Source organism: Tupaia chinensis, unplaced genomic scaffold (assembly GCF_000334495.1).
Source record: "Tupaia chinensis unplaced genomic scaffold, TupChi_1.0 Scaffold000215_1, whole genome shotgun sequence".
NCBI lineage: Eukaryota > Metazoa > Chordata > Mammalia > Scandentia > Tupaiidae > Tupaia > Tupaia belangeri.
In genome coordinates, this window is record NW_006159690.1 from 4618143 (window position 1) to 4618360 (window position 218).

Below are 218 nucleotides of genomic sequence, written 5' to 3' on the forward strand. Positions count from 1 at the left end.
GCGGGGACTCCCGTCTTCCCCTCTCCTCCCTCCCTGCTCCTCCTCCGCCTCCTCCTCGCAGACTCCTCCCGCCGGATCCTTCATGTAAACAACATCCAGGCTCTATTTACAGTCGCCGCCGGACGGCGAGGGACCCACGCCAGCACCCTGGAAGAAGGCGGGGGTGGGGAAAAGCGAGTGCGCAACATTTACACACACACCCCGCCCCGCCCCGCCGC